This window comes from Oncorhynchus nerka, linkage group LG15, assembly GCF_034236695.1.
Source record: "Oncorhynchus nerka isolate Pitt River linkage group LG15, Oner_Uvic_2.0, whole genome shotgun sequence".
In the NCBI taxonomy this organism is placed as follows: Eukaryota; Metazoa; Chordata; class Actinopteri; order Salmoniformes; family Salmonidae; genus Oncorhynchus; species Oncorhynchus nerka.
The window spans coordinates 70,219,399-70,244,483 of NC_088410.1; the positions used below are offsets into that span (position 1 = coordinate 70,219,399).

General features: G+C 34.0%; 1 long non-coding RNA gene across 1 annotated transcript in view; it reads left to right on the plus strand.

Moving 5' to 3' along the window:
* The first annotated feature begins 6,110 nt into the window (after window positions 1-6,110).
* The window catches only part of LOC135559923 (uncharacterized), a 49,419-nt gene continuing 30,444 nt past the window's right edge, over window positions 6,111-25,085 (plus strand). Inside the window, exon 1 of the long non-coding RNA XR_010458610.1 lies at window positions 6,111-6,236. This is a non-coding gene — a long non-coding RNA (uncharacterized LOC135559923). The remainder of the gene's footprint in view (window positions 6,237-25,085) is intronic.

Here is a 25,085-nt window from a genome sequence, read left to right on the forward strand (position 1 = left end):
GAGAGTATCAGGAGAGGCTCAGGAGAGGAGCAGAGGAGGTGAGGGAGAGGAGGGGCAGAGGAGGTGAGGGAGAGAGAGCGAGAGAGAGAGAGAGAGAGAGAGAGAGAGAGAGAGAGAGAGAGAGAGAGAGAGAGAGAGAGGGGGAGGGAGGGGGAGAGAGGGAAGGAGAGGGTAGAGGGCAGTGTGTCACAGAAACAAACAGGGAACAGTCCATCACACTATCATCAGTCACAGAGACAAACAGGGAACAGTCCATCACACTAACATCAGAGTCACAGAGACAAAAAGAGAACAATCCATCACACTAACATCAGAGTCACAGAGACAAACAGGGAACAGTCCATCACACTAACATCAGAGTCACAGAGACAAACAGGGAACAGTCCATCACACTAACATCAGAGTCACAGAGACAAACAGGGAACAGTCCATCACACTAACATCAGAGTCACAGAGACAAACAGGGAACAGTCCATCACACTAACATCAGAGTCACAGAGACAAACAGGGAACAGTCCATCACACTAACATCAGAGTCACAGAGACAAACAGAGAACAATCCATCACACTAACATCAGAGTCACAGAGACAAACAGGGAACAGTCCATCACACTAACATCAGAGTCACAGAGACAAACAGGGAACAGTCCATCACACTAACATCAGAGTCACAGAGACAAACAGAGAACAATCCATCACACTAACATCAGAGTCACAGAGACAAACAGGGAACAGTCCATCACACTAACATCAGAGTCACAGAGACAAACAGGGAACAGTCCATCACACTAACATCAGAGTCACAGAGACAAACAGGGAACAGTCCATCACACTAACATCAGTCACAGAGACAAACAGCGAACAGTCCATCACACTGACATCAGAGTCACAGAGACAAACAGGGAACAGTCCATCACACTAACATCAGAGTCACAGAGACAAACAGGGAACAGTCCATCACACTAACATCAGAGTCACAGAGACAAACAGGGAACAGTCCATCACACTAACATCAGAGTCACAGAGACAAACAGAGAACATTCCATCACACTAACATCAGAGTCACAGAGACAAACAGGGAACAGTCCATCACACTAACATCAGAGTGACAGAGACAAACAGGGAACAGTCCATCACACTAACATCAGTCACAGAGACAAACAGGGAACAGTCCATCACACTAACATCAGAGTCACAGAGACAAACAGGGAACAGTCCATCACACTAACATCAGAGTCACAGAGACAAACAGGGAACAGTCCATCACACTAACATCAGTCACAGAGACAAACAGGGAACAATCCATCACACTAACATCAGAGTCACAGAGACAAACAGGGAACAGTCCATCACACTAACATCAGAGTCACAGAGACAAACAGGGAACAGTCCATCACACTAACATCAGAGTGACAGAGACAAACAGGGAACAGTCCATCACACTAACATCAGTCACAGAGACAAACAGGGAACAGTCCATCACACTAACATCAGAGTCACAGAGACAAACAGGGAACAGTCCATCACACTAACATCAGAGTCACAGAGACAAACAGGGAACAGTCCATCACACTAACATCAGAGTGACAGAGAGAAACAGGGAACAGTCCATCACACTAACATCAGAGTCACAGAGACAAACAGGGAACAGTCCATCACACTAACATCAGTCACAGAGAGAAACAGGGAACAGTCCATCACACTAACATCAGTCACAGAGAGAAACAGGGAACAGTCCATCACACTAACATCAGTCACAGAGAGAAACAGGGAACAGTCCATCACACTAACATCAGAGTCACAGAGACAAACAGAGAACAGTCCATCACGCTAACATCAGAGTCACAGAGACAAACAGAGAACAGTCCATCACACTAACATCAGAGTCAGTAGTAGTAAACATGACCGTTTTGTACCTAGTAAACATGACTGTTTTGATAGGAAACATGCCTGCTTTGATAGTAAACATGACTGTTTTGATAGTAAACATGACCATTTTGTACCTAGTAAACATGACTGTTTTGATAGGGAACATGACTGTTTTGATAGTAAACATGACTGTTTTGTACCTAGTAAACATGCCTGTTTTTTGATAGTGAACATGACTGTTTTCATAGTGAACATGCCTGTTTTGGTAGTAAACATGACCGTTTTGATAGTAAACATGACTGTTTTTAAAGTAAACATACATGTTTTGATAGTGAACATGACTCTTTTGATAGTGGACATGACTATTTTGATACTAAACATGACCGTTTTGTACCTAGTAAACTTGCCTGTTTTGATAGTGAACATGACTATTTTGATAGTAAACACGACCGTTTTGTACCTAGTAAACATGACTGTTTTGATAGTGAACATGACTATTTTGATAGTAAACATGACCGTTTTGTACCTAGTAAACATGACCATTTGTACCTAGTAAACATGACTGTTTTGATAGTAAACATGACCGTTTTGAACCTAGTAAACATGACTGTTTTGATAGTAAACATGCCTGTTTTGATAGTAAACATGTTCGTGTTGTAGCGATTAAACATGACTGTTTTGATAGTGAACATGACTATTTTGATAGTAAACATGACCGTTTTGTACCTAGTGAACATGACTGTTTTGATAGGAAAAATGCCTGTTTTGATAGTAAACATGACTGTTTTGACAGTAAACATGACTGTTTTGATAATAAACATGACTGTTTTGATATTGAACATGACTGTTTTGATAGTGCACATGACTGATTTGATAGTGAACATGACTGTTTTGATAATAAACTTGACTGTTTTGATAGTGAACATGACTGTTTTGATAGTGAACATGACTGTTTTGATAGTAAACATGACTGTTTTGTACCTAGTAGACATGTCTGTTTTGATAGTGAACATGACTGTTTTGATAGTAAACATGACCGTTTTGTACCTAGTAAACATGCCTGTTTTGATAGTAAACATGACTGTTTTGATAGTAAACATGGCTGTTTTGATAGTAAACATGGCTGTTTTGATAGTGAACATGACTGTTTTGATAATAAACATGACTGTTTTGATAGTAAACATGCCTGTTTTGATATTAAACATGACTGTTTTGATAGTAAACTTGCCTGTTTTGATAGTAAACATGATCGTTTTGTACCTAGTAAACATGACTGTTTTGATAGGAAACATGCCTGTTTTGATAGTAAACATGGCTGTTTTGATAGTAAACATGGCTGTTTTGATAGTAAACATGACTGTTTTGTACCTAGTAAACATGCCTGTTTTTTGATAGTGAACATGACTGTTTTCATAGTGAACATGCCTGTTTTGGTAGTAAACATGACCGTTTTGATAGTAAACATGACTGTTTTTAAAGTAAACATACATGTTTTGATAGTGAACATGACTATTTTGATTGTAAACATGACCGTTTTGTACCTAGTAAACATGCCTGTTTTGATAGTAAACATGACTGTTTAGATAGTTAACATACCTGTTTTGATAGTTAATATTCCTGTTTTGATGGTTAACATGACCGTTTTGACAGTAAACATACCTGTTTTGATAGTAAACATGACTGTTTTGACATTAAACATGACTGTTTTGACAGTAAACATGCCTGTTTTGACAGTAAACATGACTGTTTTGATAATAAACATGACTGTTTTGATAGTGAACATGACTGTTTTGATAATAAACTTGACTGTTTTGATAGTGAACATGACTGTTTTGATAGTGAACATGACTGTTTTGATAGTAAACATGACTGTTTTGTACCTAGTAGACATGTCTGTTTTGATAGTGAATATGACTGTTTTGATAGTAAACATGACCGTTTTGTACCTAGTAAACATGCCTGTTTTGATAGTAAACATGACCGTTTTGATAGTAAACATGACTGTTTAGATAGTTAACATACCTGTTTTGATAGTTAATATTCCTGTTTTGATGGTTAACATGACCGTTTTGACAGTAAACATACCTGTTTTGATAGTAAACATGACTGTTTTGACATTAAACATGCCTGTTTTGACAGTAAACATGACTGTTTTGATAGTGAACATGACTGTTTTGATAATAAACATGACTGTTTTGATATTGAACATGACTGTTTTGATAGTGAACATGACTGTTTTGATAGTGCACATGACTGATTTGATAGTGAACATGACTGTTTTGATAACAAATTTGACTGTTTTGATAGTGAACATGACTGTTTTGATAGTGAACATGACTGTTTTGATAGTAAACATGACTGTTTTGTACCTAGTAGACATGTCTGTTTTGATAGTGAACATGACTATTTTGATAGTAAACATGACCGTTTTGAACCTAGTAAACATGACTCTTTTGATAGGAAACATGCCTCTTTTGATAGTAAACATGACTGTTTTGATAGTAAACATGACCGTTTTGTACCTAGTAAACATGACCATTTGTACCTAGTAAACATGACCGTTTTGATAGTAAACATGACCGTTTTGTACCTAGTAAACATGCCTGTTTTTTGATGCCGGGGCGGCAGGTTAGCCTAGTGGTTAGAGTGTTGGGCTAGTAACCGGAAGGTTGCAAGCTCTAAACCCCGAGCTGACAAGGTACAAATCTGTCGTTCTGCCCCTGAACAGGCAGTTAACCCACTGTTCCTAGGCCGTCATTGAAAATAAGAATTTCTTCTTAACTGACTTGCCTAGTTAAATAAAGGTAAAATAAAATAAAAAATTAAATAGTGAACATGACTGTTTTCATAGTGAACATGACTGTTTTGATAGTAAACATGACAGTTTTGTACCTAGTAAACATGACTGTTTTGTACCTAGTAAACATGCCTGTTTTGATAGTGAACATGACTGTTTTGATAGTGAACATGACCGTTTTGACAGTAAACATGCCTGTTTTTTAATAGTGAACATGACGGTTTTCATAGTGAACATGACTGTTTTGATAGTAAACATGACTATTTTGATAGTAAACATGACTGTTTTGATAGTAAACATGACTGTTTTGTACCTAGAAAACATGACTATTTGATAGTGAACATGACTATTTGATTGTAAACATGACCGTTTTGAACCTAGTAAACATGACTGTTAAGATAGCGAACATGACTGTTTTGATAATAAACATGACTGTTTTGATAGTAAACATGACTGTTTTTAAAGTAAACATACATGTTTTGATAGTGAACATGCCTGTTTTGATAGTAAACATGTCTGTTTTGATAGTGAACATGACTATTTTGATAGTAAACATGACCGTTTTGAACCTAGTAAACTTGCCTGTTTTGATAGTGAACATGACTATTTTGATAGTAAACTGGACCGTTTTGTACCTAGTAAACATGACTGTTTTGATAGGGAACATGACTGTTTTGATAGTAAACATGACTGTTTTGATAGTAAACATGACTGTTTTGATAGTGAACATGACTATTTTGATAGTAAACATGACTGTTTTGATAGTAAACATGACTGTTTTGTACCTAGAAAACATGACTGTTTTCATAGTGAACATGACTATTTGATTGTAAACATGACCGTTTTGAACCTAGTAAACATGACTGTTTTGATAGTGAACATGACTATTTGATTGTAAACATGACTGTTTTGAACCTAGTAAACATGACTGTTTTGATAGTAAACATGACCGTTTTGTACCTAGTAAACATGACCATTTGTACCTAGTAAACATGACTGTTTTGATAGTAATGTCACGTAGAGTAGACCAGAAGGCTAAACTGGATAACCTAACCTCTATCAAAATAAAAAGATAGCGGAGCCGCAAAAGTTCTTCTGTGCAAAGGTGTTTATTTACAAGTGATTCCGGAACAAAAAACAACAGTACTGCCATCAACGTCTACCTTATGGGACAGCTTAAAAACAATGCTGCCCCATCCACAGCTCAATCCAAAAATGCCTCTCCATGACTGAAAGAGAGGCTCCTTATGTAGGGCTAGCCCCTCCCCTCAGAACAATTAACCCTGGTTAATTAATCACTTAACAATACAAACCTACATTTTCCATGAACTAAACATACTAAAAGATATACATTGCAACACGGTTTTAACATTAACATTTACAACATTACATCACTACTGACAATATCTTTCAATATGCCTATATGCATTAATGATCCATTTGGGACAGGCACTATAAAGCCAACCCAATTCCCTTAGCTCGGGTCCTTTTCCAGCATACCCGGAAGCTACCGAGATGGAGAGAGAGGAACAGAACAAACAAACAATGCGCTCATCCACAACATTGATAAGTATAATAATTATTGTATCTCTCAAATATGAACATTGACAAGTGTGAAATGCATGCACCAAGACAGAAGTTAATTTGTGTGTCGACCCACATTGTTAACTTATCTTATAATGGCGCAGGGAGGAGTGATGAATATGTGTGTGCGTTAAAGAACCAAATACTGCCCGCGGCCAGTGACGGACTTCTACGTCACATTAAACATGACTGTTTTGTACCTAGAAAACATGACTGTTTTGATAGTGAACATGACTATTTGATTGTAAACATGACTGATTTGATAGTGAACATGACTGTTTTGATAATAAACTTGACTGTTTTGATAGTGAACATGACTGTTTTGATAGTAAACATGACTGTTTTGTACCTAGTAGACATGACTGTTTTGATAGTGAACATGACTATTTTGATAGGAAACATGACCGTTTTGTACCTAGTAAACATGACCATTTGTACCTAGTAAACATGACTGTTTTGATAGGGAACATGACTGCTTTGATAGGAAACATGACCGTTTTGTACCTAGTAAACTTGCCTGTTTTGATAGTGAACATGACTGTTTTGATAGTGAACATGACTATTTTGATAGCGAACATGCCTGTTTTGATAGTAACCATGACTGTTTTGATAGTGAACATGACTATTTTGATAGTAAACATGACCATTTTGTACCTAGTAAACTTGCCTGTTTTGATAGTGAACATGACTATTTTGTTAGTAAACATGCCTGTTTTGATAGTAAACATGCCTGTTTTGATAGCGAACATGACTGTTTTGATAGTGAACATGACTGTTTTGATAGTGAACATGACTGTTTTGATAGTAAACATGACTGTTTTGATAGTAAACATGACTGTTTTGATAATAAACATGACTGTTTTGATAATAAACATGACTGTTTTGATAGTGAACATGACTGTTTTGATAGTGAACATGACTGTTTTGATAGTGAACATGACTGTTTTGATAGTAAACATGACTGTTTTGTACCTAGTAGACATGCCTGTTTTGATTGTGAACATGACTGTTTTGATAGTGCACATGACTGATTTGATAGTGAACATGACCGTTTTGTACCTAGTAAACATGACTGTTTTGTACCTAGTAAACATGCCTGTTTTGATAGTAACCATGACTGTTTTGATAGTGAACATGACTATTTTGATAGTAAACATGACCGTTTTGTACCTAGTAAACATGACCATTTGTACCTAGTAAACATGACTGTTTTGATAGTAAACATGACTGTTTTGTACCTAGAAAACATGACTGTTTTGATAGTGAACATGACTATTTGATTGTAAACATGACCATTTTGAACCTAATAAACATGACTGTTTTGATAGTGAACATGCCTGTTTTGATAGTAACCATGACTGTTTTGATAGTGAACATGACTATTTTGACAGTAAACATGACTATTTTGAACCTAGTAAACTTGCCTGTTTTGATAGTGAACATGACTATTTTGATAGTAAACATGACCGTTTTGATAGTAAACATGCCTGTTTTGATAGTAAACATGCCTGTTTTGATTGTAAACATGTCCGTTTTGAACCTAGTAAACATGACTGTTTTGATAGGGAACATGACTGTTTGGAAAGTAAACATGACCGTTTTGTACCTAGTAAACATGACTGTTTTGATAGTGAACATGACTATTTGATTGTAAACATGACTGTTTTGAACCTAGTAAACATGACTGTTTTGATAGTAAACATGACCGTTTTGTACCTAGTAAACATGACCATTTGTACCTAGTAAACATGACTGTTTTGATAGCGAACATGACTGTTTTGATAATAAAGATGACTGTTTTGATAGTGAACATGACTGTTTTGATAGTGCACATGACTGATTTGATAGTGAACATGACTGTTTTGATAATAAACTTGACTGTTTTGATAGTGAACATGACTGTTTTGATAGTGAACATGACTGTTTTGATAGTAACCATGACTGTTTTGTACCTAGTAGACATGCCTGTTTTGATTGTGAACATGACTGTTTTGATAGTGCACATGACTGATTTGATAGTGAACATGACCGTTTTGTACCTAGTAAACATGACTGTTTTGTACCTAGTAAACATGCCTGTTTTGATAGTGAACATGACTGTTTTGATAGTGAACATGACTGTTTTGATAGTAAACATGACCGTTTTGACAGTAAACATGCCTGTTTTGATAGTGAACATGACTGCTTTGATAGTGAACATGACTGTTTTTAAAGTAAACATACATGTTTTGATAGTGAACATGCCTGTTTTGATAGTAAACATGACTGTTTTGATAGTGAACATGACTATTTTGATAGTAAACATGACCATTTTGTACCTAGTAAACTTGCCTGTTTTGATAGTGAACATGACTATTTTGTTAGTAAACATGCCTGTTTTGATAGTAAACATGCCTGTTTTGATAGCGAACATGACTGTTTTGATAATAAAGATGACTGTTTTGATAGTGAACATGACTGTTTTGATAGTGAACATGACTGTTTTGATAGTGAACATGACTGTTTTGATAGTAAACATGCCTGTTTTGATAGCGAACATGACTGTTTTGATAATAAAGATGACTGTTTTGATAGTGAACATGAAAGTTTTGATAGTAAACATGACTGTTTTGTACCTAGTAGACATGCCTGTTTTGATTGTGAACATGACTGTTTTGATAGTGCACATGACTGATTTGATAGTGAACATGACGTTTTGACCTAGTAAACATGACTGTTTTGTACCTAGTAAACATGCCTGTTTTGATAGTAAACATGACTGTTTTGATAGTGAACATGACTATTTTGATAGTAAACATGACTGTTTTGACCTAGTAAACATGCCTGTTTTGATAGTGAACATGACTGTTTTGATAGTAAACATGACTGTTTTTGATAGTAAACATGACTGTTTTGATAGTAAACATGACTGTTTTGTACCTAGTAAACATGCCTGTTTTGATAGTAACCATGACTGTTTTGATAGTGAACATGACTATTTTGATAGTAAACATGACCGTTTTTGACCTAGTAAACATGACCATTTGATAGTAAACATGACTGTTTTGATAGTAAACATGACTGTTTTGTACCTAGAAAACATGACTGTTTTGATAGTGAACATGACTATTTGATTGTAAACATGACTGTTTTGAACCTGTAAACATGACTGTTTTGATAGTGAACATGACTGTTTTGATAGTAAACATGACATGAACATGACTATTTTGACTAGTAAACATGACTATTTTGAACCTAGTAAACTTGCCTGTTTTGATAGTGAACATGACTATTTTGATAGTAAACATGACCGTTTTGATAGTAAACATGCCTGTTTTGATAGTAAACATGCCTGTTTTGATTGTAAACATGTCCGTTTTGAACCTAGTAAACATGACTGTTTTGATAGGGAACATGACTGTTTTGAAAGTAAACATGACCGTTTTGTACCTAGTAAACATGACTGTTTTGATAGTGAACATGACTATTTGATTGTAAACATGACTGTTTTGAACCTAGTAAACATGACTGTTTTGATAGTAAACATGACCGTTTTGTACCTAGTAAACATGACCATTTGTACCTAGTAAACATGACTGTTTTGATAGCGAACATGACTGTTTTGATAATAAAGATGACTGTTTTGATAGTGAACATGACTGTTTTGATAGTGCACATGACTGTTTTGATAGTGAACATGACTGTTTTGATAATAAACATGACTGTTTTGATAGTGAACATGACTGTTTTGATAGTGAACATGACTGTTTTGATAGTAAACATGACTGTTTTGTACCTAGTAAACATGCCTGTTTTGATTGTGAACATGACTGTTTTGATAGTGCACATGACTTTTGATAGTGAACATGACTGTTTTGATAGTAAACATGACTGTTTTGTACCAGTAAACATGCCTGTTTTGATAGTGAACATGACTGTTTTGATAGTGAACATGACTGTTTTGATAGTAAACATGACCGTTTTGACAGTAAACATGCCTGTTTTGATAGTGAACATGACTGCTTTGATAGTGAACATGCCTGTTTTGATAGTAAACATGACTGTTTTGATAGTAAACATGACTGTTTTGATAGTAAACATGACTGTTTTGATAGTGAACATGACTATTTTGATAGTAAACATGACCATTTTGTACCTAGTAAACTTGCCCGTTTTGATAGTGAACATGACTATTTTGTTAGTAAACATGCCTGTTTTGATAGTAAACATGCCTGTTTTGATAGTAAACATGACTGTTTTGACTGTTTTGTAAACATGACTGTTTTGATAGTAAACATGACTGTTTTGATAGTAAACATGACTGTTTTGATAGTGAACATGACCTGTTTTGATAGTAAACATGACTGTTTTGATAGTGAACATGACTGTTTTGATAGTAAACATGACTATTTTGTACCTAGTAAACATGCCTGTTTTGATAGTAAACATGACTGTTTTGATAGTGAACATGACTGTTTTGATAGTGAACATGACTGTTTTTAAACATGACCGTTTGATAGTAAACATGACTGTTTTGATAGTAAACATGCCTGTTTTGATAGTAAACATGACTTTGAGGTTTTGATTTTAGTAAACATGACCGTTTTGATAGTAAACATGACTGTTTTGTACCTAGTAAACATGACTGTTTTGACCTAGTAAACATGACTGTTTTGTACCTAGAAAACATGACTGTTTTGATAGTGAACATGACTATTTGATTGTAAACATGACCATTTTGAACCTAGTAAACATGACTGTTTTGATAGTGAACATGACTGTTTTGATAGTGAACATGCCTGTTTTGATAGTAACCATGACTGTTTTGATAGTGAACATGACTATTTTGACAGTAAACATGACTATTTTGAACCTAGTAAACTTGCCTGTTTTGATAGTGAACATGACTATTTTGATAGTAAACATGACCGTTTTTAGTAAACATGCCTGTTTTGATAGTAAACATGACTGTTTTGATTTAAACATGACCGTTTTGAACCTAGTAAACATGACTGTTTTGATAGGGAACATGACTGTTTTGAAAGTAAACATGACCGTTTTGTACCTAGTAAACATGACTGTTTTGATAGTGAACATGACTATTTGATAGTAAACATGACTGTTTTGAATAGTAAACATGACTGTTTTGATAGTAAACATGACCTGTTTTGATAGTAAACATGACTGTTTTGATAGTAAACATGACTGTTTTGATAGTAAACATGACTGTTTTGATAGTAAACATGACTGTTTTGATAGTAAACATGACTGTTTTGATTGTAAACATGTCCGTTTTGAACCTAGTAAACATGACTGTTTTGATAGTGAACATGACTGTTTTGATAGTAAACATGACTGTTTTGTACCTAGTAAACATGACTGTTTTTAGACATGACTATTTAGTAAACATGACTGTTTTGATAGTAAACATGCCTGTTTTGATAGTAAACATGACTGTTTTGATAGTAAACATGACTATTTTGATAGTAAACATGACCTGTTTTGATACCTAGTAAACATGACCGTTTTGACCTAGTAAACATGACTGTTTTGATAGTAAACATGACTGTTTTGAGTAAACATGACTGTTTTTAGTGAACATGACTAGTAAACATGACTATTTTGAACCTAGTAAACTTGCCTGTTTTGATAGTGAACATGACTATTTTGATAGTAAACATGACCGTTTTGATAGTAAACATGCCTGTTTTGATAGTAAACATGCCTGTTTTGATTGTAAACATGTCCGTTTTGAACCTAGTAAACATGACTGTTTTGATAGGGAACATGACTGTTTTGATAGTAAACATGACCGTTTTGTACCTAGTGAACATGACTGTTTTGATAGGAAACATGCCTGTTTTGATAGTAAACATGACTGTTTTGATAGTAAACATGACTGTTTTGATAGTAAACATGACCGTTTTGTACCTAGTAAACATGACCATTTGTACCTAGTAAACATGACTGTTTTGATAGTAAACATGACTGTTTTGATAGTAAACATGACCGTTTTGAACCTAGTAAACATGACTGTTTTGATAGTAAACATGCCTGTTTTGATAGTAAACATGACTGTTTTGTAAAAATGACTGTTTTGATAGTAAACATGACTGTTTTGATAGTAAACATGACTGTTTTGTACCTAGTAGACATGACTGTTTTGATAATAAACTTGACTGTTTTGATAGTGAACATGACTGTTTTGATAGTGAACATGACCGTTTTGTCCCTAGTAAACATGACTGTTTTGTACCTAGTAAACATGCCTGTTTTGATAGTGAACATGACTGTTTTGATAGTGAACATGACTGTTTTGATAGTAAACATGACCGTTTTGACAGTAAACATGCCTGTTTTGATAGTGAACATGACTGCTTTGATAGTGAACATGCCTGTTTTGATTGTAAACATGACCGTTTTGATAGTAAACATGACTGTTTTTAAAGTAAACATACATGTTTTGATAGTGAACATGCCTGTTTTGATAGTAAACATGACTGTTTTGATAGTGAACATGACTATTTTGATAGTAAACATGACCGTTTTGTACCTAGTAAACATGACTGTTTTGATAGTAAACATGACTGTTTTGATAGTGAACATGACTGTTTTGATAGTGAACATGACTATTTGATTGTAAACATGACCGTTTTGAACCTAGTAAACATGACTATTTTGATAGTGAACATGCCTGTTTTGATAGTAACCATGACTGTTTTGATAGTGAACATGACTATTTTGATAGTAAACATGACCGTTTTGTACCTAGTAAACATGATCATTTGTACCTAGTAAACATGACTGTTTTGATAGTAAACATGACTGTTTTGTACCTAGAAAACATGACTGTTTTGATAGTGAACATGACTATTTGATTGTAAACATGACCATTTTGAACCTAGTAAACATGACTGTTTTGATAGTGAACATGACTGTTTTGATAGTGAACATGACTGTTTTGATAGTAACCATGACTGTTTTGATAGTGAACATGACTATTTTGACAGTAAACATGACTATTTTGAACCTAGTAAACTTGCCTGTTTTGATAGTGAACATGACTATTTTGATAGTAAACATGACCGTTTTGATAGTAAACATGCCTGTTTTGATAGTAAACATGCCTGTTTTGATTGTAAACATGTCCGTTTTGAACCTAGTAAACATGACTGTTTTGATAGGGAACATGACTGTTTTGAAAGTAAACATGACCGTTTTGTACCTAGTAAACATGACTGTTTTGATAGTAAACTTGCCTGTTTTGATAGTAAACATGACCGTTTTGATAGTAAACATGACCGTTTTGTACCTAATAAACTTGCCTGTTTTGATAGTGAACATGACTATTTTGGTAGTAAACATGACCGTTTCGTACCTAGTAAAAATGCCTGTTTTGATAGTAAACATGACTGTTTTGATAGGAAACATGACCGTTTTGATAGTAAACATTCCTGTTTTGATAGTAAACATGCCTGTTTTGACAGTAAACATGCCTGTTTTGACAGTAAACATGCCCGTTTTGACAGTAAACATGACCGTTTTCATAGTAAACATGACTGTTTTGATAGTAAACATGACTGTTTTGATAGTGAACATGACTGTTTTTTGATAGTGAACATGACAGTTTTGATAGTAAACATGACTGTTTTGTACCTAGTAGACATGCCTGTATTGATAGTAAACATGATTGTTTCGTACCTAGTAGACATGCCTGTTTTGATAGTGAACATGACTGTTTTGATAGTGAACATGACTGTTTTGATAGTAAACATGACCGTTTTGATAGTAAACATGCCTGTTTTGACAGTAAACATGCCTGTTTTGATAGTGAACATGACTGTTTTGATAGTAAACATGACTGTTTTGATAGTAAACATGACTGTTTTGATAGTAAACATGACTGTTTTGACAGTAAACATGCCTGTTTTGATAGTAAACATGACTGTTTTGATAGTGAACATGACTGTTTTGATAGTAAACATGACTGTTTTGTACCTAGTAAACATGCCTGTTTTGATAGTGAACATGACTGTTTTGATAGTGAACATGACTGTTTTGATAGTAAACATGACCGTTTTGACAGTAAACATGCCTGTTTTGATAGTGAACATGACTGCTTTGATAGTGAACATGCCTGTTTTGATAGTAAACATGACTGTTTTGATAGTGAACATGACTATTTTGATAGTAAACATGACCGTTTTGTACCTAGTAAACATGACCTGTTTTGATAGTAAACATGACTGTTTTGATAGTAAACATGACTGTTTTGATAGAAAACATGACTGTTTTGATAGTAAACATGACTGTTTTGATAGTAAACATGACTGTTTTGATAGTGAACATGACGTTTTGATAGTAAACATGACTGTTTTGATAGTGAACATGACTATTTTGATAGTAAACATGACTGTTTTGTACCTAGTAAACATGCCTGTTTTGATAGTGAACATGACTATTTTGATAGTAAACATGACTGTTTTGATAGTAAACACTGTTTTGATAGTAAACATGCACTGTTTTGATAGTAAACATGACTGTTTTGATAGGGAACATGACTGTTTTGAAAGTAAACATGACCTGTTTTTTGTAAACATGACTGTTTTGATAGTAAACATGACTGTTTTGATAGTAAACATGACTGTTTTGATAGTAAACATGACCTGTTTTGATAGTAAACATGACCTGTTTTGTACCTAGTAAACATGACTGTTTTGATAGTGAACATGACTATTTTGATAGTAAACATGACCGTTTTGTACCTAGTAAAATGCCTGTTTTGATAGTAAACATGACTGTTTTGATAGGAAACATGACGTTTTGATAGTAAACATGCCTGTTTTGATAGTAAACATGCCTGTTTTGACAGTAAACATGCCCGTTTTGACAGTAAACATGACCGTTTTGATAGTAAACATGACTGTTTTGATAGTAAACATGACTGTTTTGATAGTAAACATGACCGTTTTGTACCTAGTAAACATGACTGTTTTGATAGTGAACATGACTGTTTTTTGAACATGACTGTTTTGATAGTAAACATGCCTGTTTTGATAGTGAACATGACTGTTTTGATAGTAAACATGACATGCCTGTTTTGACCTAGTAAACATGACTGTTTTGATAGTGAACATGACTGTTTTGATAGTAAACATGCCTGTTTTGATAGTAAACATGACTGTTTTGATAGTAAACATGACTGTTTTGATAGTAAACATGACTGTTTTGATAGTGAACATGACTGTTTTGATAGTGAACATGCCTGTTTTGATAGTAAACATGACTGTTTTGATAGTGAACATGACTATTTTGACAGTAAACATGACTGTTTTGAACCTAGTAAACTTGCCTGTTTTGATAGTGAACATGACTATTTTGATAGTAAACATGACCGTTTTGATAGTAAACATGACTGTTTTGATAGTAAACATGCCTGTTTTGATTGTAAACATGACGTTTTTGAGTAAACATGACTGTTTTGATAGGGAACATGACTGTTTTGATAGTAAACATGACCGTTTTGTACCTAGTAAACATGACTGTTTTGATAGTAAACTTGCCTGTTTTGATAGTAAACATGACTGTTTTGATAGTGAACATGACTATTTTGATAGTAAACATGACCGTTTTGTACCTAGTAAACATGCCTGTTTTGATAGTGAACATGACTATTTTGATAGTAAACATGACTGTTTTGATAGTAAACATGACTGTTTTGATAGTAAACATGACTGTTTTGATAGTAAACATGCCTGTTTTTTGATAGTAAACATGACTGTTTTGATAGTAAACATGACTGTTTTGACCTAGTAAACATGACTGTTTTGATAGTAAACATGACTGTTTTGATAGTAAACATGCCTGTTTTGATAGTAAACATGACTGTTTTGATAGTAAACATGACTGTTTTGATAGTAAACATGACCGTTTTGATAGTAAACATGACTGTTTTGATAGTAAACATGACCTGTTTTGATAGTAAACATGACTGTTTTGATAGTAAACATGACCGTTTTGATAGTAAACATGACTGTTTTGATAGTAAACATGACTGTTTTGATAGTAAACATGCCTGTTTTGACCAGTAAACATGCCTGTTTTGATAGTGAACATGACTGTTTTGATAGTAAACATGACTGTTTTGATAGTAAACATGACTGTTTTGTACCTAGTAAACATGCCTGTTTTGATAGTGAACATGACTGTTTTGATAGTGAACATGACTGTTTTGATAGTAAACATGACCGTTTTGATAGTAAACATGCCTGTTTTGATAGTGAACATTGACTTTTAGTGAACATGACTGTTTTGATAGTAAACATGACTGTTTTGATAGTGAACATGACTGTTTTGATAGTAAACATGACTGTTTTGTACCTAGTAAACATGCCTGTTTTGATAGTAAACATGACTGTTTTGATAGTAAACATGACTGTTTTGATAGTAAACATGACTGTTTTGATAGTAAACATGACTGTTTTGATAGTGAACATGACTGTTTTGATAGTGAACATGCCTGTTTTGATAGTAAACATGACTGTTTTGATTTTGATTTTAGTAAACATGACCGTTTTGTACCTAGTAAACATGCCTGTTTTTTTGACTATTTTGATAGTAAACATGACCGTTTTGATAGTAAACATGCCTGTTTTGATAGTAAACATGCCTGTTTTGATTAGTAAACATGACCGTTTTGAACCTAGTAAACATGACTGTTTTGATAGGAACATGACTGTTTTGATAGTAAACATGACCTGTTTTTGTACCTAGTAAACATGACTGTTTTGATAGTAAACATGCCTGTTTTGATAGTAAACATGACCTGTTTTGATAGTGAACATGACTGTTTTGATAGTAAACATGACCGTTTTGTACCTAGTAAACATGCCTGTTTTGATAGTAAACATGACTATTTTGATAGTAAACATGACCGTTTTGATAGTAAAAATGCCTGTTTTGATAGTAAACATGACTGTTTTGATAGTAAACATGACTGTTTTTAGTAAACATGATAGTAAACTGTTTTGATAGCCTGTTTTGACAGTAAACATGCCTGTTTTGACAGTAAACATGACTGTTTTGATAGTAAACATGACTGTTTTGATAGTAAACATGACTGTTTTTTTGACCTAGTAAACATGACTGTTTTGATAGTAAACATGACTGTTTTGATAGTGAACATGACTATTTTGATAGTAAACATGCCTGTTTTTAGTAAACATGACTATTTTGATAGTAAACATGACCGTTTTGATAGTAAACATGCCTGTTTTGATAGTAAACATGACTGTTTTGATAGTAAACATGCCTGTTTTGACAGTAAACATGACCTGTTTTGATAGTAAACATGACTGTTTTGATAGTAAACATGACTGTTTTGATAGTGAACATGACTGTTTTGATAGTAAACATGACTGTTTTGTACCTAGTAAACATGCCTGTTTTGATAGTGAACATGACTGTTTTGATAGTAAACATGACCTGTTTTGTAAACATGACTGTTTTAGTAAACATGCCTGTTTTGATAGTGAACATGACTGTTTTGATAGTAAACATGACCGTTTTGACCTAGTAAACATGACCTGTTTTGACCTAGTAAACATGACTGTTTTGATAGTAAACATGACCGTTTTGTACCTAGTAAACATGCCTGTTTTGATAGTGAACATGACTGTTTTGATAGTAAACATGACTGTTTTGATAGTAAACATGACTGTTTTGATAGTAAACATGACTGTTTTGATAGTAAACATGACTGTTTTGACCTAGTAAACATGCCTGTTTTGATAAACATGACTGTTTTTGTAAACATGACTGTTTTGATAGTAAACATGCCTGTTTTGATTGTAAACATGACCGTTTTGAACCTAGTAAACATGACTGTTTTGATAGTGAACATGACTGTTTTGATAGTAAACATGACCGTTTTGTACCTAGTAAACTTGCCTGTTTTGATAGTGAACATGACTGTTTTGATAGTGAACATGACTGTTTTGATAGTAAACATGACCGTTTTGACAGTAAACATGCCTGTTTTGATAGTGAACATGACTGCTTTGATAGTAAACATGACCGTTTTGTACCTAGTAAACATGACCATTTGTACCTAGTAAACATGACTGTTTTGATAGGGAACATGACTGTTTTGATAGGAAACATGACCGTTTTGTACCTAGTAAACTTGCCTGTTTTGATAGTGAACATGACTGTTTTGATAGTGAACATGACTATTTTGATAGCGAACATGACTGTTTTGATAGTTAACATGACTGTTTTGATAGTAAACATGACCGTTTTGACAGTAAACATGCCTGTTTTGATAGTAAACATGACCGTTTTGTACCTAGTAAACTTGCCTGTTTTGATAGTGAACATGACTGTTTTGATAGTGAACATGACTATTTTGATAGTGAAACTGTTTTGATGTAACCTGTTTTGATAGTAAACATGACCGTTTTGTACCTAGTAAACTTGCCTGTTTTGATAGTGAACAACATGATGCCTGTTTTGATAGTAAACATGCCTGTTTTGATTGTAAACATGACCGTTTTGAACCTAGTAAACATGACTGTTTTGATGAACATGACTGTTTTGAAAGTAAACATGACCGTTTTGTACCTAGTAAACATGACTGTTTTGATAGTATGCCTGTTTTGATAGTAAACATGCCTGTTTTGATAGTAAACATGACCGTTTTGACAGTAAACATGCCTGTTTTGATAGTGAACATGACTGCTTTGATAGTGAACATGCCTGTTTTGATAGTAAACATGACCGTTTCGTACCTAGTAAAAATGCCTGTTTTGATAGTAAACATGACCGTTTTGATAGTAAACATGACTATTTTGATAGCGAACATGCCTGTTTTGATAGTAAACATGACTATTTTGATAGTAAACATGACCGTTTTGTACCTAGTAAACATGCCTGTTTTGATAGTGAACATGACTGTTTTGATAGTAAACATGCCTGTTTTGATAGTAAACATGCCATGTTTTGATAGTAAACAACTGTTTTGATAGGGAACATGACTGTTTTGAAAGTAAACATGACCGTTTTGATAGTAAACATGACTGTTTTGATAGTAAATGCCTGTTTTGATAGTAAACATGACTGTTTTGATTGAACATGACTATTTTGATAGTAAACATGACCGTTTTACCTAGTAAACATGCCTGTTTTGATAGTGAACATGACTGTTTTGATAGTAAACATGACCGTTTTGTACCTAGTAAACATGCCTGTTTTGATAGTAAACATGACTGTTTTGATAGTAAACATGACTATTTTGATAGCGAACATGCCTGTTTTGATAGTAACCATGACTATTTTGATAGTAAACATGACCGTTTTGTACCTAGTAAACTTGCCTGTTTTGATAGTGAACATGACTATTTTGATAGTAAACATGCCTGTTTTGATAGTAAACATGCCTGTTTTGATTGTAAACATGACCGTTTTGAACCTAGTAAACATGACTGTTTTGATAGGGAACATGACTGTTTTGAAAGTAAACATGACCGTTTTGTACCTAGTAAACATGACTGTTTTGATAGTAAACTTGCCTGTTTTGATAGTAAACATGACCGTTTTGATAGTGAACATGACTATTTTGATAGTAAACATGACCGTTTTGTACCTAGTAAACTTGCCTGTTTTGATAGTGAACATGACTATTTTGATAGTAAACATGACCGTTTCGTACCTAGTAAAAATGCCTGTTTTGATAGTAAACATGACTGTTTTGATAGTAAACATGACCGTTTTGATAGTAAACATGCCTGTTTTGATAGTAAACATACCTGTTTTGACAGTAAACATGCCCGTTTTGACAGTAAACATGACCGTTTTGATAGTAAACATGACTGTTTTGATAGTAAACATGACTGTTTTGATAGTGAACATGACCGTTTTGTACCTAGTAAACATGACTGTTTTGTACCTAGTAAACATGCCTGTTTTGATAGTGAACATGACAGTTTTGATAGTGAACATGACAGTTTTGATAGTAAACATGACTGTTTTGATAGTAAACATGACCGTTTTGACAGTAAACATGCCTGTTTTGATAGTGAACATGACTGCTTTGATAGTAAACATGACCGTTTTGTACCTAGTAAACATGACCATTTGTACCTAGTAAACATGACTGTTTTGATAGGAACATGACTGTTTTGATAGTAAACATGACCGTTTTGACAGTAAACATGCCTGTTTTGATAGTGAACATGACTGCTTTGATAGTGAACATGCCTGTTTTGATAGTAAACATGACTGTTTTGATAGTAAACATGACCGTTTTGAACCTAGTAAACATGCTTGTTTTGATAGTAAACATGACTGTTTTGATAGGAAACATGACCGTTTTGTACCTAGTAAACTTGCCTGTTTTGATAGTGAACATGACTGTTTTGATAGTGAACATGACTGTTTTGATAGTGTAAAACTGTTTTGATAGTAAACATGACTATTTTGATAGTAAACATGACCGTTTTGTACCTAGTAAACTTGCCTGTTTTGATAGTGAACATGACTATTTTGATAGTAAACATGCCTGTTTTGATAGTAAACATGCCTGTTTTGATTGTAAACATGACTGTTTTGATAGTAAACATGACTGTTTTGATAGTAAACATGACTGTTTTGATAGTAAACATGACCGTTTTGTACCTAGTAAACATGACTGTTTTGATAGGGAACATGACTGTTTTGATAGGAAACATGACCGTTTTGTACCTAGTAAACTTGCCTGTTTTGATAGTGAACATGACTGTTTTGATAGTGAACATGACTATTTTGATAGCGAACATGCCTGTTTTGATAGTAACCATGACTATTTTGATAGTAAACATGACCGTTTTGTACCTAGTAAACTTGCCTGTTTTGATAGTGAACATGACTATTTTGATAGTAAACATGCCTGTTTTGATAGTAAACATGACCGTTTTGAACCTAGTAAACATGACTGTTTTGATAGGGAACATGACTGGTTTTGAAAGTAAACATGACCGTTTTTTAGTAAACATGACTGTTTTGATAGTAAACATGCCTGTTTTGATAGTAAACATGACGTTTTGATAGTGAACATGACTATTTTGATAGTAAACATGACCGTTTTGACCTAGTAAACATGCCTGTTTTGATAGTGAACATGACTATTTTGATAGTAAACATGACCGTTTTGTACCTAGTAAACATGCCTGTTTTGATAGTTGACTGTTTTGATAGTAAACATGACTGTTTTTTGATAGTTTTGACAGTAAACATGCCTGTTTTGACAGTAAACATGACCGTTTTGATAGTAAACATGACTGTTTTGATAGTAAACATGACTGTTTTGATAGTAAACATGACTGTTTTGTACCTAGTAAACATGCCTGTTTTGATAGTGAACATGACAGTTTTGATAGTGAACATGACTGTTTTGATAGTAAACATGACCGTTTTGACAGTAAACATGCCTGTTTTGATAGTGAACATGACTGCTTTGATAGTAAACATGACCGTTTTGTACCTAGTAAACATGACCATTTGTACCTAGTAAACATGACTGTTTTGATAGGGAACATGACTGTTTTGATAGGAAACATGACCGTTTTGTACCTAGTAAACTTGCCTGTTTTGATAGTGAACATGACTGTTTTGATAGTGAACATGACTGTTTTGATAGTAAACATGCCTGTTTTGATAGTAACCATAACTATTTTGATAGTAAACATGACCGTTTTGTACCTAGTAAACTTGCCTGTTTTGATAGTGAACATGACTATTTTGATAGTAAACATGCCCGTTTTGATAGTAAACATGCCTGTTTTGATTGTAAACATGACCGTTTTGAACCTATTAAACATGACTGTTTTGATAGTAAACTTGCCTGTTTTGATAGTAAACATGACCGTTTTGATAGTGAACATGACTATTTTGATAGTAAACATGACCGTTTTGTACCTAGTAAACATGACCATTTGTACCTAGTAAACATGACTGTTTTGATAGGAAACATGACCGTTTTGTACCTAGTAAACTTGCCTGTTTTGATAGTGAACATGACTATTTTGATAGTAAACATGACTGTTTTGATAGGGAACATGACTGTTTTGAAAGTAAACATGACCGTTTTGTACCTAGTAAACATGACTGTTTTGATAGTAAACTTGCCTGTTTTGATAGTAAACATGACCGTTTCGTACCTAGTAAAAATGCCTGTTTTGATAGTAAACATGACCGTTTTGATAGTAAACATGACTATTTTGATAGCGAACATGCCTGTTTTGATAGTAACCATGACTATTTTGATAGTAAACATGACCGTTTTGTACCTAGTAATCTTGCCTGTTTTGATAGTGAACATGACTATTTTGATAGTAAACATGCCTGTTTTGATAGTAAACATGCCTGTTTTGATTGTAAACATGACCGTTTTGAACCTAGTAAACATGACTGTTTTGATAGGGAACATGACTGTTTTGAAAGTAAACATGACCGTTTTGTACCTAGTAAACATGACTGTTTTGATAGTAAACATGCCTGTTTTGATAGTAAACAACGTTTTGATAGTGAACATGTTTTGATAGTAAACATGACCGTTTTGTACCTAGTAAACTTGCCTGTTTTGATAGTGAACATGACTGTTTTGATAGTAAACATGACCGTTTGACCTAGTAAAATGCCTGTTTTGATAGTAAACATGACTGTTTTGATAGTAAACATGACCGTTTTGATAGTAAACATGCCTGTTTTTAGTAAACATACCTGTTTTGACAGTAAACATGACCGTTTTGATAGTAAACATGACTGTTTTGATAGTAAACATGACTGTTTTGATAGTAAACATGACTGTTTTGTATAGTAAACATGACTGTTTTGATAGTAAACATGCCTGTTTTGATAGTGAACATGACAGTTTTGATAGTGAACATGACAGTTTTGATAGTGAACATGACTGTTTTGATAGTAAACATGACCGTTTTGACAGTAAACATGCCTGTTTTGATAGTGAACATGACTGCTTTGATAGTAAACATGACCGTTTTGTACCTAGTAAACATGACTGTTTTGATAGTAAACATGACTGTTTTGATAGGGAACATGACTGTTTTGATAGGAAACATGACCGTTTTGTACCTAGTAAACTTGCCTGTTTTGATAGTGAACATGACTGTTTTGATAGTGAACATGACTGTTTTGATAGTTAACATGACTGTTTTGATAGTAAACATGACCGTTTTGACAGTAAACATGCCTGTTTTGATAGTGAACATGACTGCTTTGATAGTGAACATGCCTGTTTTGATAGTAAACATGACCGTTTTGATAGTAAACATGACTGTTTTGATAGTAAACATGACCGTTTTGAACCTAGTAAACATGACTGTTTTGATAGTAAACATGACTGTTTTGATAGGAAACATGACCGTTTTGTACCTAGTAAACTTGCCTGTTTTGATAGTGAACATGACTGTTTTGATAGTGAACATGACTATTTTGATAGCGAACATGCCTGTTTTGATAGTAACCATGACTATTTTGATAGTAAACATGACCGTTTTGTACCTAGTAAACTTGCCTGTTTTGATAGTGAACATGACTATTTTGATATTAAACATGCCTGTTTTGATAGTAAACATGCCTGTTTTGATTGTAAACATGACCGTTTTGAACCTAGTAAACATGACTGTTTTGATAGGGAACATGACTGTTTTGAAAGTAAACATGACCGTTTTGTACCTAGTAAACATGACTGTTTTGATAGTGAACATGACTGTTTTGATAGTGAACATGACTATTTTGATAGCGAACATGACTGTTTTGATAGTTAACATGACTGTTTTGATAGTAAACATGACCGTTTTGACAGTAAACATGCCTGTTTTGATAGTGAACATGACTGCTTTGATAGTGAACATGCCTGTTTTGATAGTAAACATGACCGTTTTGATAGTAAACATGACTGTTTTGATAGTAAACATGACCGTTTTGAACCTAGTAAACATGCTTGTTTTGATAGTAAACATGACTGTTTTGATAGGAAACATGACCGTTTTGTACCTAGTAAACTTGCCTGTTTTGATAGTGAACATGACTGTTTTGATAGTAAACTATTTTACATGCCTGTTTTGATAGTAACATGACTATTTTGATAGTAAACATGACCGTTTTGTACCTAGTAAACTTGCCTGTTTTGATAGTGAACATGACTATTTTGATAGTAAACATGCCTGTTTTGATTGTAAACATGACCGTTTTGAACCTAGTAAACATGACTGTTTTGATAGTAAACATGACTGTTTTGATAGTAAACATGACCGTTTTGATAGTAAACATGACTGTTTTGATAGTAAACATGACTGTTTTGACCTAGTAAACATGCCTGTTTTGATAGTGAACATGACTATTTTGATAGTAAACATGACCGTTTCGTACCTAGTAAAAATGCCTGTTTTGATAGTAAACATGACTGTTTTGATAGTAAACATGCCTGTTTTGATAGTAAACATACCTGTTTTGACAGTAAACATGCCTGTTTTAGTAAACATGACTGTTTTGATAGTAAACATGACTGTTTTGATAGTAAACATGACTGTTTTGATAGTAAACATGACCGTTTTGACCTAGTAAACATGACTGTTTTTACCTAGTAAACATGCCTGTTTTGATAGTGAACATGACTGTTTTGATAGTGAACATGACTGTTTTGATAGTAAACATGCCTGTTTTGATAGTAAACATGACCTGTTTTGATAGTAAACATGCCTGTTTTGATAGTGAACATGACTGTTTTGATAGTAAACATGACCGTTTTGTACCTAGTAAACATGACTGTTTTGATAGTAAACATGACTGTTTTGATAGG